The sequence below is a fragment of the Triticum dicoccoides genome, chromosome 6A (assembly GCF_002162155.2).
Source record: "Triticum dicoccoides isolate Atlit2015 ecotype Zavitan chromosome 6A, WEW_v2.0, whole genome shotgun sequence".
Classification (NCBI taxonomy): Eukaryota; Viridiplantae; Streptophyta; class Magnoliopsida; order Poales; family Poaceae; genus Triticum; species Triticum dicoccoides.
The window spans coordinates 256,105,937-256,119,931 of NC_041390.1; positions in this window are offsets into that span (position 1 = coordinate 256,105,937).

Consider the following 13,995-nt stretch of genomic DNA (forward strand, 5'->3'; position numbering starts at 1 on the left):
GTGTTCGTCTCCTCCCTCCTATTATTAACGTTATTTTTTTATCTTTTCGTTTTTTATCTTTTTCTTTCGTTTTGCTCTTTAGCCTTACGGTTTCAGTATGGCTAGACCGTCCTTACCTGATGTGTACATCTCTGCATATGTACGTTCATTATACCTGGGGGCTTATCGTACAGAAGCTTGCTATTATCTTTGAGCATCAAGCTCACCACATATGTGTTTTTCACGTACATATCTTTTCTTCGCCATTATATGCATCGATATGACTTAAGCTTTGGCCAAGCTGGGTTGCCTGGCTCATGTGCTTATGCCCTACATTCTCGTTAGTTCGGCTAGGGTATAAAGGGAGCACCTCTGCCCTACATTCTCGTTAGTTCGGCTAGGGTATAAAGGGAGCACCTCTGCGATTGTTACTACCGGGTCATCCGGATGTTTACCTGAGACTGGGTGAAGCCGAAAGCTAGTGTTCTTAAGGGAATATTCGGTCGGCGAATTAAAGATGTCCCCGCATTCCTTCCATTACGAAACCCCAGAAGTTACTTACTCTGCGATTTTTTCAATCACAGTTCGGACATGCACATTAAACGCATGCACACCCAGGGAAAGGAACCCTTAACGGAACTATTCTCTCTGAAAGATGTTTCTTACATAATGTAATATAACATAACTAGCCGGATACACATTTTCTGTTCAAGCAACTATGACCCCTACGCCTGGGTCCCATGCATGCCCCGATATATTCTACCGTTAGGGTATTCAGAAACACTCCGCACCTTCGGGTCCAGAGGTCGAAGCGAAAAGGTCAGCCATGACAATTGTTTTTATTATCCATCTAGAAGGAAAGTACATACTCACTTAGGACTCAAAAACTTATTCCTCTATACCGTCCAACATGCGGCCTAACTTACAATCCTGTTGTGAGTATCTAGCAGCCACCTCAACTTGGCCATATAATAAACTAATGGGAATTTCTTCCCCATTTGACCCTAGCGGTCTGTAACACCCACGATGCGGCTATATCTCCCACGTGTCGGAGCACGACTTAAAGGCATAACCGCATTGTAGGTATGTCACAAGAGGGGTAATCTTTACACATCCCATGTACTGAATAAGAAAGGGATACAGAGTTGGCTTACAATCACCACTTCACACAATACATAAATATAGCATTAGATCATCCAGAATACAATCAAGGTCCGACTACGGAACCAAAATAAAAGAAGACCACCCATAATGCTAGATTCCCGATCGCCCCAACTGGGCTCTACTACTGATCAACTGGAAACGAAAACAACACAACACACACGATCTTCATCGAGCTCCTCCTTGAGCTCGGTGGCGTCACCTGCACGGTATCATCGGCACCTGCAACTGGTTTTGGAAGTAATCTGTGAGTCACGGGGACTCATCAATCTCACACCCTCGCGATCAAGACTATTTAAGCTTATGGGTAGGAAAAGGTATTGAGGTGGAGCTGCAGCAAGCACTAGCATATATGGTGGCTAACTTACGCAAATAAGAGCGAGAAGAGAAGGAATGCAACGGTCGTGAACTAGAAGTGATCAAGAAGTGATCTTGAAACTACTTACGTTCAAGCATAACACAAGAACCATGTTCACTTCCCGGACTCCGCCGAAAAGAGACCATCACGGCTACACACGCGGTTGATGCATTTTAGTTAAGTTAAGTGTAAATTTCTCTACAACCGGACATTAACAAATTCCCATCTGCCCATAACCACGGGCACATCTTTCGAAAGTTCAAAACCCTGCATGGGTGTCCCAACATAGCCCATCCCAAGCTCTCATGGTCAACGAAGGATATTTCTTCTCCCGGGAAGACCCGATCAGTCTCGAAATCCCGGTTACAAGACATTTCGACAATGGTAAAACAAGACCAGCAAAGTCGCCCGGATGTGCCGACAAATCCCGATAGGAGCTGCACATATCTCGTTCTCAGGGCACACCGGATAGGTCAAGCTACGAGTAAAACCAGCCCTCGAGTTGCCCCGAGGTGGCCCCATAGGCTGCCCGGTTCGGACCAACACTTAGACAAGCACTGTCCCAGGGGGTTAAAATAAAGATGACCTTTGGGTTGGCCGACCCAAGGGAAGGGTAATAGGTTGTTAGGAAAATGTAAAACCAAGGTTGGGCCTTGCTGGAGGAGTTTTATTCAAAGCAAACTATCAAGGGGTTCCCATAACACCCAACCGTGTATGGAACGCAAAATCAAGGAACAGAACACCAGTATGATGGAAACTAGGGCGACAAGAGTGGAACAAAACACCAGGCATAAGGCCGAGCCTTCCATCCTTTACCAAGTATATAGATGCATTAATTAAATAAGAGATATTGTGATATCCCAACATATCCATGTTCCAACATGGAACAAACTCCATCTTCACCTGCAACTAACAATGCTATAAGAGGGGCTGAGCAAAAGCGATAACATAGCCAAACAATGGTTTGCTAGGATAAGGTGGGTTAGAGGCTTGACATGGCAATATGAAAGGATGATATAGCAAGTGGTAGGTGTCGCGGCATAGCAATAGAGCGAGCAACTAGCAAGCAAAGATAGAAGTGATTTCGTGGGTATGGTCATCTTGCCTGAGATCCCGCAAGGAAGAAAAACAAGTCCATGAAGAAGACACACGGACGAAGTCGAACAGATCCTCACAAACGCGACGTTATCAGAACTAACATGAAGAAGCAACACCGGAAAGAAGCAAACAACATAGTAAACAACCACCACATAAACGTGGCATGATGCACAACCAAGTATGATGCATGTCCGGTTCAATGAGGCATGGTTGGCAAAGTGCAACAAACAACACTACAAATTAAGTGGAGCTCAATATGCAACGGAGTTGCATATTGAAGAAAACACCACATGACTTATTTAGTTCTCTCCCGTTTATATACTCAACAATATTAAATGTTGGTTAGCATGGCAAGAGGTGAAGCAAATACAAACTACCTATCTAGGCAAGTTTAAATGAGGCCGGAACAACAAACAACAATTCCGGTAAATTCCCATATGCATTTAGCAAATTAATGCAAACAACAATTTTAACATTTTAAATGTTGTTATCATGATGCGGATGACATGTGCAAGTTTATGCAATTTTTATTAAAACTTGACAAGAGCATTATGAAGCATTTGTCACCGTGGTGGAAATAAAAGGGGTGCCACGGTAACGATAACGAAAACGGTGCCACGGCAACGTTTCGGTTCCGTTAACTCGATTGAGATACCGATGCAAAGGAGAAGTGTGTGGATCCGTGCAAAAGATGGTGGGGCACTCCCGGATACCGGGTGTCCCATGAGTCGACGATGGTGACAAAGCAAAAGAGGGGCAACATGCACCGACAATTCGAGCACGGAGCAAGCACGAGCATCTCATACATCACACATGCATTCGCGTTCACGGGCGGTCGTCTCGGGGTTATACCTTCGAAGCTTGCGTTATCGGAGGGGTTCGAGTTTGATGCGGTGTAGGGGAAGTAGACGTTCTCGAGACGTCGAGGGAAGTAGTGGTTCATGTCCGTAGATGTTCGGGGTCACGACATGGAACTTGACGTCCACGGGGTCTTCAGCGATGGTCATGATACATTTTCCGTAGACGTTAGGGCGGCGTAGTGGTACATGTTTTGAAGGGGAAGTAGAGGTTCACGTTTCGTAGTCGTTCGAGGTCGCCGATAGTAGTACATAGTCGTTGTTGGACTTGACGGATCCGAGGACTTCGGGGTTCACCATTGAACTTGACGAAACCCACGGCGAAGAAGAGGTACGCGTCGGCGGTAGTCGTTCGGGTGACGAGCGTGGTCGAACTTGGCGGGTGTCGTGCAGTTGTACATTTCGGTTGTAGTCATTTGCGTTCGTATTGGTACTTGGCGCCATGAAGTCGGTCTCGGAGGTCTCGGCGTCCTCGCCTACTTGTGTACTTGGCGTAATCCTTGGAAACGACGCTTGACAAATCAGTGAGATGACATGCTTCGGGCAGTCTCAATCTTGATGGTCTTGACATTATGAAGCGAAGCATCACAAGGGCATCGGTTGAGCAGCAACAAGGAGGCGATGGTGGTGATCAGCGGCAGAGCGGGGCTAACGCGGAGGTGAACGATGCGGAAAAACAAGGCAGCAAGGGCCTGCGGTCGGAGGTGACTCCGGCCGGTGAGGCGCCAAAGATGGCCGGGGCTGAGCTAGTTCGGGTCGGGGAGACGAGGTAGCAAGAGAGGGGCGCGACGGGGCGGAGCAGAGGAGGTCAGACGAGCTGCCAGAGAGCAGCTGCAGGGGAGGCAGAGGAGCGGCGCTCCGGCGATGAGGTGTAGCAGCGGAGCTTCGAGCACAGCCGGCAGCGGCCATGGAGGACGGCGGCGCTGAAGGAGGCGCGTGGGAGACAGGAGGCAGGAGGCAGGAAGAGGCGGCCGGGGACGAGGCAAGGGTAGGGTGAGGATCGAGGAGAGGGTTGTTCTTTCTCTCCCTGCTGGCACATCGAGGGAGGAGGGGATCGAGCCGGGCGCTCCCTGGCTCGGAGCGTGCGTGAGAGGCGGCGCAGGAGGGAGGCGAGGGAGATGCCAGGGAATCGAGAGAGACTAGGGTTAAGCAGGGCAGAAACTGGGCCTTGGAGGCCGGCCTAGGGAAGGGAAGTGGCCAGAGGCCTGCTGGCTGGATGGGCTGAGGTCCTACACTCTCTTTCCCTCCTAGATCCCTTTTCCCTGTTTTATCAATTAAACAGAGGATTTGGAAATGTAGGGAGAGATAGGAGAAGAATTGGAGTGCGAGGCAAATTTTCTTGGACTCACAAAAATATGCTTGGTCCGAGAAAATTAGAAGTGGCAAGATCGGAAGATACGAATTCAAACTCATTTGAATTTAATCAAATGGTTTAAACTAGGACTAGGGTTTTGAAGTGCCCAGAAATGTTGAGAATTTAGGTGGAGCTCAGGGAAGTGACGAAAGAATTTACAGGAAAAGTTTGGGGACCAACCTTGAAGCGGAAAAAGGCATGCGATGATTTGCAAGTGTGTTTAAGGGTGATTCCGAAAAAAATAACGGGATATTTATTATAGCTCCCTAAATATTGGGAGGATGAGTTATATAGAGAAATCACCATGTGAGTTCCCTCAATTTAAATAGATCGAAGATCCACACGGTTTATTTGGTTGAGTTAAAAAAATGGCATGATGGCATGATGACCTGATGCAATGCACACGATGCAAAGATGAATGCAACAGACAAAACAAATCACAAAACGAATCTCGGAAACCCTGGAAGGCATCTGAAGCTCCGGTCTTGGGGTGTCACACGGTCCTACCCGGGCCATGTGATTCAGATCCAACTTGGTATACCGCATTTTTTATCATGGCCCAGGCTTCTCGCGCACCCTCTCGGCAGGCCGATATCTTCCATAGTTGGATACGCTGCTGCGCTCCCTTGAACAGCTCTATGAGCTTCTCCATACTCCCTGGAGGGGAGTCGTATGGCCATAAGGCCTTGGCTACACTCCGCATTGCCTAACGAGCTTGCTCGTGCAACTGCGACCGCTCTTGCAGAAGATCACTTGAGGATCCGGACACCACCTCTTTAGGGCGGCCCGTCAATACACCTGCAATCACAGCTATATCAGCTACGGTTACTTCCAAACTGTTATAAGATAAATGCGGCCACATACTGAATATGCCGCCTCGCAGTTTTTTCTTCTCCTTCACGGAGTCAGCTAGCTGAGCTCGCACATCTTTCAGTTCTTTGCCCAGTTTGGTGTTCGAATCCCGGAGCTTCTTTTTCTCCTGAACGACTTTTGTTAACACACACTCGCCCGCTGCTAGCAGTTTTTTGGCTCCGTGTTCTTCGCCTCGAGCAGCGTCCAGCTGCTCCCGCAGTTGGTCCAACAAACCAATACAACAATAAGCAGCCAGATTAGCATTGTTAGTAAACAATTATGATTTCTCGATGGAGCAAAACATTACTGAGGGATGCCTTCTTGGATTTCTCCAGTTCGGCATTGGCAGCAGACAGCTAGCGCTGACTTTTTTTCTAGTTCCTAAGTTAACATGGTGTTCTTCTCCATAAGCACCTGGTTGTACATTGATCCTTAAATCAGTTGTTTCAACTACTTTAAGTATCGGGGGCTACCGGCATATGGTTATCATAGTCAGAAAAAACAAACTTACATGCACATCTTTTAAATGTTGTTTAATGGATCTATTAAGCCCATCTCGAGCAGCTCGGATATATGCATCGGCCGAGCTAAAGGCGTTAAATGACTCTTCCGAAAAGCCAGGGTCTTGTAAAACGGCCCTGCGGCGTCGATGATTCATGGCGCTCTCAACTTCCGAGTTGGTGACGGATACATCATCCGATTCCTTGGCTGGAGGACAGTCTAGCGTCACCTCCGCATCAGCCCCCGTCTTCACGGTAGGATTTGAATCCTGGCTGCGGGAATTATGACCGGCCAGACCCCCGGGTATAGTCCGGCACATATTTTTCCTGATACAGGGTAAACAGAAAGGTCCTAGTTGGACGTGACTGCAAAAGTGCATACTTGCAAATTCATACCTCTTTGATGAACGCTCAGCTATATCTTTGTTTGCCTTCCTCTTAGAACGCTTGCCTGGTATGGGGGATGCTCTCTTTGGAGATGCTCCCGGGGTAGCATGGCACGCCGAACGCTTCCCCTTCTAAAGGACAAGACAGTGCGGTGGGTAAGGAGGAATGAGAAAACTCTTTTGGATAAGGTGTCTTCGGATTACTTACACGTGAAGCAGGAAGGAGGCCGGGGTAATTGGCGATAATGGGTACATATGTACCGTCAAGCTCATCTGATAGAATATTTCCTCCTCAAGCTCCACAAATATGTCCGGATCTTCCTCACATCCGGGGTCGAGATCCCGGTTCCGATTCTCTGGCTGAGGGGTAGGGTCATAGATCCCCTCGACAGCCTTTCGCCATTCCTGTTATGAGAAAGATAAGATGTTACATGTCAAGAATGATTCAGGGACAAGAATAAAATAGTGGAGCTGAGACTTACCCAGCTGGGAGGATTATACATGAAAAACCCATCTCGAATTTGGAGAAGGGTGAACTCCTCCTTCTCCCATTTATACAGCTCGGTCAATATTTTGGCTAGGGCGGCAGGAGTCTTCGGGCCCTTTCGGCCATAGCGTCAGGCGTCGTCTTCTCCGTTATAATTCCACATGGGCAGCCCTCTATATTGAAGTGGCTGGACTCCCCGCCTTATCGAAATCGCCATCACCTCGGCTATTGACAATCCGGACTGGGCAAGCGTCTTAATCTTGCCCAGCAGCAGGCTGATCTCTGCACTATCCTCTTCCTCGAGGCTCTGAGGACGCCAGCTATGGCGTTTCTTCAGCGGAGCATTTGAAAACTCGGGGAGGCCCATGCGGACGGGGTCGGGTAGAGCAACGTCGTGGATGTAGAAACATTCGGAAGGCCACTCTTCGGGAGCTTTCTTCGGCGTGCCGCACAAGTATCCGGTCCCGGCGATACGCCACACTTTGGCCCCTCCCACTTCAAAAATTGACCCACCTTGATTGCGAGGGACGAGGCAGAACAGTCTTCTCCACAAATCAAAATGGGCCTCGCAACCCAGGAATAGTTCACATAAAGCGACATAACTCGTGATGTGTAGAACAGAGGCTGGGGTAAAATTATGCACCTAGAGGCCGTAGTACTCCAGAAGCCATTGGAGGAATGGGTGAATTGGAAATCCCACGCCCCTCGACAGATAGGGGACGAAGCACACTCGGTCTCCCGCGGACGGATTGGGGAAATCCTCCGCCTGGGTTTTGCCGTTGAAGGAGGCCAGTCCTGCTCGAACAGGGACCAGATCTGTAGGTGGGAGAAATCCCTGCATTTGCAGCTTCACCAGTTGGCTGTGGGGCACGGAGCACCTCTTCCACTCGCCTCTCTCTAGATTGGAACGGGAAGAGGAGCTGGGAATGTTGGCCATGTTGGAATGGTTTCGCCTGGCAGTATCTGAGGATTTTCTCTGCGTGATGCCAAAAAGATCTGAGATCTAATCCCTTCAAATAGACATTCTTTCTTGCAAGGCTAGGGTGTTATTTGCAAAAAATACCCTGACCACCCACATTCGCCCGACACGTGGAGGATCAAGTCATAAATGCACAGAAGCCGAGGGGTTCGGCATTAAATTGAAAGCCAAACACATTACTTGCAAGACATTGGAGGAGGAGCCCGCCTTGAATGTCGAAGACAGTCTGCGCGCCGAACACCTCGTCATTGAAGCCTGGTTCGGGGGCTACTGAGGGAGTCCTGGACTAAGGGGTCCTCAGATGTCTGGCCTGCTAGCCATGGGCCAGACTGATGGGCTGTGAAGATACGAAGACCGAAGACTGCACCCGGGTCCGGATGGGACTCTCCTTTGCATGGAAGGCAAGCTTGGCGACCGGATATGTAGATTCCCTTCTTTGTAACCGACCTTGTGTAACCCTAGATCCTCCCGGTCTCTATATAAACTAGAGGACTTAGTCCGGATAGGGGACTTCTCATCATAGCCATACAAGCTAGACCTCTAGGGTTTAGCCATTACGATCTCGAGGTAGATCAACTCTGGTCATACTCATATTCGTCAATATCAATCAAGCAGGACGTAGGGTATTACCTCCATAGAGAGGGCCCGAACCTGGGTAAACATTGTGTCCCTTGTCTCTTGTCACCATCGACCTTAGACGCACAGTTCGGGACCACCTACCCGAGATCCGCCGGTTTTGACACCGATAATGGGTAAGTCATGTTCATTGTGTCCCTAAGAAAGGATGTATTACTATTGTTCCTAATGATAAAAATGAACTAATTCCACAAAGAATTGTTACAGGCTATAGAATGGTAATTGATTTTAGAAAACTAACTAAAGCAACTAGAAAATATCGTTACCCTCTGCCTTTTATTGATCAAATGCTAGAAAGATTATCTTATCTAAGCGCACACATTTTTTACTTCCTTGATGGATATTCTGGTTTTTCACAAATACCTGTTTCTCAACCTGATCAAGAAAAGACCATTTTTACTTGCCCTGTTGGAACTTATGCTTATAGACGTATGCCTTTTGGTTTATGCAATGCACCTACTACCTTTCAAAGATGTATGACTGCTATATTCTCTGACTGTGTGAAAAGATTGTTGAGGTTTTCATGGATGACTTTTCTGTTTATGGAAAGTCTTTTGATGATTGTTTAAGCAATCTTGATCGAGTTTTGTGGAGATGCGAGCAAACAAATCTTGTCTTTAATTGGGAGAAGTGCCACTTTATGGTTAGCGAAGGTATTGTTTTGGGCCATAAAATTTCTAAAAGAGGTATTGAGGTGGACAAAGTTAAGGTTGATGCAATTGAAAAAAATGTCATGTCCTAAAGATATCAAAGGTATTCATAGTTTCCTCAGTCATGCCGGTTTCTATAAGAGGTTTATTAAAGAATTCTCTAAAATTTCTAGGACTCCTACAAATCTCTTGCAAAAGGATAGGCCCTTTGTTTTTGATGGTGATTGTTTAGAAGCCTTCGAAACACTCAAGAAAGCCTTAATTTCTGCACCTATTGTTCAACCACCTGATTGGAACTTGCCTTTTGAAATTATGTGTGATGCTAGTGATTATGTTGTTGGTGTTGTTCTAGGACAAAGAGTTGGTAAGAAACTAAATGTTATTCATTATGCTAGTAAAACTCTAGACAGTGCTCAAAGAAATTATGCTACTACTGAAAAATTTCTAGTAGTAGTGTTTGCCTGCGACAAATTTAGATCTTACATTGTTGATTCTAAATTTATTGTTCACACTGATCATGCTACTAAAAAATATCTTATTGAAAAGAAAGATGCGAAACCTAGACTCATAAGGTGAGTTCTCTTGCTGCAATAATTTGATTTGGATATCATTGATAGAAAAGGAGCGGAGAACCCCATAGCTGATAATTTGTCTAGCCTTGAAAATAATCTTGATGATCCACAACCTATTAATGATAGTTTTCCTGATGAGCAATTAGCTGCAATAAATGTTTCTCATAGTACACCTTGGTATGCTAACTATGCTAATTATATTGTTGCTAAATACATACCACCTAGCTTTCCTTACCAACAAAAGAAAAAATTCTACTATGATTTAACACCTTACTTTTGGGATGACCCACATCTTTATAAGGAAGGAGTAGATGGTATTATTAGACGTTGTGTACCCGAGCATGAACAGGGACAAATCCTACGAAATTTCACTCCGAAGCTTATGGAGGACATCATGCGGGAGACAGAACTACTCACAAGGTATTGCAACCTGGGTTTTATTGGCCTACTCTCTTGAAGGATGCTCGTAAGTTTGTCTCATCTTGTGATGAAGGTCAAAGAATAGGTAATATCGGTAAGCTTCAAGAAATTCCTATGAATTATTCACTTATTGTTGAGACATTTGATGTTTGGGGATTTGATTACATGGGACCTTTTCCTTCCTCTAATGGGTATATTCATATTCTGGTTGCTGTTGATTATGTTACTAAATGGGTAGAAGTTATTCCAAGTAGTAGTGTTGATCATGACACCTCTACTAAAATGCTTAAGGAAGTTATTTTCCCAAGGTTTGGACTCCCTAGATATCTAATGACTGATTGTGGTTCACACTTTATTCATGGTGCTTTCTATAAAATGCTTGCCAAGTATGAGTTTAACCATAGAATTGCATAACCCTATCATCCTCAGTCTAGTGGTCATGTTAAACATAGTAATAGAGAAATATAATTAATTTTCCAAAAGACTATCAATAGGTCCCGAAAGAATTGTTCTAAGAAATTAGATGATGCACTTTGGGCTTATAGAATAGCATATAAAAATCTTATGGGTATGTCTCCTTATAAAATGGTTTATGGAAAAGCTTGTCATTTGCCTCTGGAGTTAGAACGTAAAGCATATTGGGCAATTAATGAACTGAACTGTGATTTCAAACTTTCCGGTGAAAAGAGGTTATTTGACATTAGCTCTTTAGATGAATGGAGAACCCAAGCTTATGGAAATGCCAAGTTATTCAAAGAAAAAGTTAAAAGATGGCATGATAAAAGAATTCAAAAGCGTGAGTTCCAAGTTGGAGAATATGTTCTTTTGTACAACTCTCATTTCATATTGTTTGCAGGAAAACTCCTCTCCAAATGGGAAGGACCCTATGTTATTTAGGAGGTTTATCGATTGGGAGTCATCAAAATAAATAGTGCCGAAGGTACTAACCCGAAGGTAGTTAATGGGCAACGAATAAAGCATTATATCTCACGTACGCCTATTAATTTTGAAAGCAATATTATCCAAACTATGACACTGGAAGAGCACATAAAAGAAACCTTTCGGAACACTCCAGAATTGTTAAAAAGAGGAGGTACATGATGCGGTAAGTAAACGGACTCCGAAAAATCTGGAATTTTTTTATTAGTTTTGGAATATTTAAAAATTAGGAAATTAAGAAACAACCTGGAAGGTCACCCTGGTGGGCACAAGACACTAGGGCGCGCCTGGCGCCCAGGTGGGTTGTGCCTGCCTCGGGTACCTTCCAAACTGCGTTTTTCTTCCGTTTTCTTGTTTCCCAAGATAAAAAAATCTTTATATACCCCCGAACCTATTGACCACTGTATCATGGAGAAATCTGTTGTTTTCATTTCTTGATGTTTTCGGTCAGACCTGTTGAGCCAGGCATCATGTCTTCTTCTTCCCGCAACCACATGGAAGAGGATGCTTGGTTGATGAAGATCGAGCTGAAGAGAGAAGAGCCCAAAGAACCTCATGGAGGGAGCAAGAGCAAGGAGGCCATCGGAGACCAAGCGTCGGTGGTTGAGAAAGCCCTGCTAGCCGAGGAGGAAGACGAAGATATCCTTAAACCCTACTATGATTATCTTACCCCCATGGAGATTGAAGCCTTTCGGATCATTGAATGGTTCGTGTGCAAAATAAATATCTCACTCATGAAAATATTCTGTTACAAGAGCACATCACCTTCCTTCGGAGCATCGTCCGTAGATTGGACAATCTCTTGATCATGAAGGCCAAGATCATTACCCCATCACCACCACCACCTTCTTCTTCATCACCAAAAGAAAATTGAGTACCAGGTATGGGCACTGCCCTTGGCTTTCGCCAAGCTTGGGGGAGGTGCCCGGTAATGTATCATCTCCACTATCTTTTGCCTTTACTTATCTTTTTTTGATAGAAAGACTGTAAGGGAACCCCCTACAGTATAATTGGTGCAACAAACCCAAACTACAAGTACCACGCATTGAACCTGGGTGGGTGGGAAGGCATAAGCCCCTTCCCACCACTAGGCTATGCCTTAGTCTGTGCCTTTACTTATCTTAGTTCGATCCATAGTTATCTTCCGCTTTAGATGAATAAAAGTTTAGTTCAATCCTTTATTTTCGAGAGTTTGCTTAGTGATCTATCTTTGTAATTATGTGCGAGATATATAATAAAGTTCAGTTTGAGTTTTGCTTTATTTAATTTCATGTTCAATAAAAAGAAAGGAAAATAAATGAAAAATATCATATGCTAATCTTATGCTAAGTAATGACACCACATAAGGAAAAGTATAAGTAGAAAATTTTATTGGAGATTGACAAACATTGCATTTGTCAATGATGCAATTCATGAAAGAATTAATAAGGGAAGAGAAGATTCACATGCAAATACACTATCCTAGAAATCTTTTGTGATTGTGAGCCGCCATCAAAGTATTATATGCCAAAATTGTTGACGTTGGACAAGGAAGACAAGGTAATGATTTATGTTTGTTCATATTCACATAGAAGTTATATTGTCATCGATCCTTCAACATGTGGTGCTTGCCCCCCATATTTGCTAGCCAAAAATTCCGCACTAATTAGAGATACTACTTGTGCATCCAAAACCCTTAAACCCAAATCTTATTTTCAAGAGTCCACCATACCTACCTAAGGATTGAGTAAGATCCTTCAAGTAAGTTGTCATCGATGCAATAAGGTAATAAAAATTGCTTCTAAAAATGTTAGATCATTTAGTGTAATAGAAAATTGAGCGTTGTAAGAACTTGTGATGGTGAAGAATAAAAGCGACGGACTGCATAATAAAGGTCGCTACCACAAGGGAAAATATGATGTGACGTTCTTTTGCACTAAGGGATTGAGCATACAAACGAAAAGCACATGACAACCTATGCTTGCCTCTGCGAAGGGCTTATCTTTTATTTTTATGTATTTACTTTCATGCAAGAGTCAAATTTTTTCTCTCTATTCCTTTTTATTTTTCTCCTTTGGCAAGCATAATGTGGTGAGGAAAGATCTAGGCACATATATCCAGTTGGATATGGGAAGCATGAGTTATTATTGTTGACATCGCCCTTGAGGTGAATACGTTGGGAGGCAAAATTATAAGTCCCTATCTTTCTATCACTACTGGAATCAGGATATTTGCCGTCAGCCAGCACTTTGTCGTCGGCTAGCTGACGGCAAAGAAGTTCTTTGCCATCAGTTTAAATAAAGCTGACGACAAAGAAAGAGCGGACGGCAAAGAATGTGTTTGTCGTCAGCTTGCTCTTTGTCATCTACTCGCTGACGGCATAGAATCTTTGCCATCTGCTAGCAGACGGCAAAGATGGTGGGTGGCGGACTATGAGGATGACCTAACGGACAATTTCTTTGCCGTATGATAGCGGACGGCAAAGTTTCTTTGCCGTCAGCCAGCAGATGGCATAGAAACTGGCTGTTTTAACAACCGTTTCCCCCGGCCCCACCCCTCTAAGTGCCGGCGCCCCACCCCTCTCTCCCAGCCCTCACCTCACCCGCGCTGCCGCCCCCACATCTGACCCGCCGACCCCGCCGCCCCGAGCTCCGCCCTGCCCCGTCACCGCCTCCTCCTCGCCTCGCCAGTCGCCTCCTCGCCCCTCCTTCGCCCCCGCGCGTTGCCGCCCGAGGCCTCTACCTTGACTCTCCGACGCTGTCACCAAACATAGCCACCGCCACCCCAA